We start from the raw sequence: 659 nt of genomic DNA, 5'->3' as shown, positions 1-659 counted from the left end.
ACTGAAGACGCTGATATGGAGTACCTGGCAGTAGGTAGCAGCACAATGCACCTAATATGAAAAACGTATTTTTTGGGGGGTGTCCGGATACTTTTGACGACATAGTGTATGTGGCAAGAGTGGCATGCTTAGTACTTTCCCCTGGGCAGCATGCCATGCGTTGAAATGTAGTCGTGTGGATGCAGAACGGTTAGTCTACGCCGACAGGCGTTATTAAACCCTTTGAGTGCGAGGTCACAAGTTCAATCTTTAGTAAGGGTCATTTGAAAGTGTTGTATTAACAGTAATGAGAAGAAAAATATTGGATGCTAATGACTCACCATGTGCATCAGGGGGGCGACAAAAAAATTAGTGTCTGGGAAGTGCAGAGATCAACCTTCTATGGAATGTGTGTACTGCACTTCACAAAATGGACATAATCGACATTCAAGAAACGTTCAAAACAAGCAACTAACTTGCACCATGTACAGTGAATGAAAAATGGCGCGCCACGGTGCTCACAAAGTTTCACACCATCAGGATGGAACTCCTTGGGGGTTACAAACCGTACAAGACGTTCCGCTAAGCATCATTCTTAAAGAATGCATATAGCATCATATTGGTGTAACAAGGTGATGAGAACTGATGGAATCTGATGATATGCAACCGAATGGAAAACA

The sequence above is a fragment of the Schistocerca cancellata genome, chromosome 2, assembly GCF_023864275.1.
Source record: "Schistocerca cancellata isolate TAMUIC-IGC-003103 chromosome 2, iqSchCanc2.1, whole genome shotgun sequence".
Lineage (NCBI taxonomy): Eukaryota > Metazoa > Arthropoda > Insecta > Orthoptera > Acrididae > Schistocerca > Schistocerca cancellata.
This window is presented reverse-complemented; position numbering follows the sequence as displayed.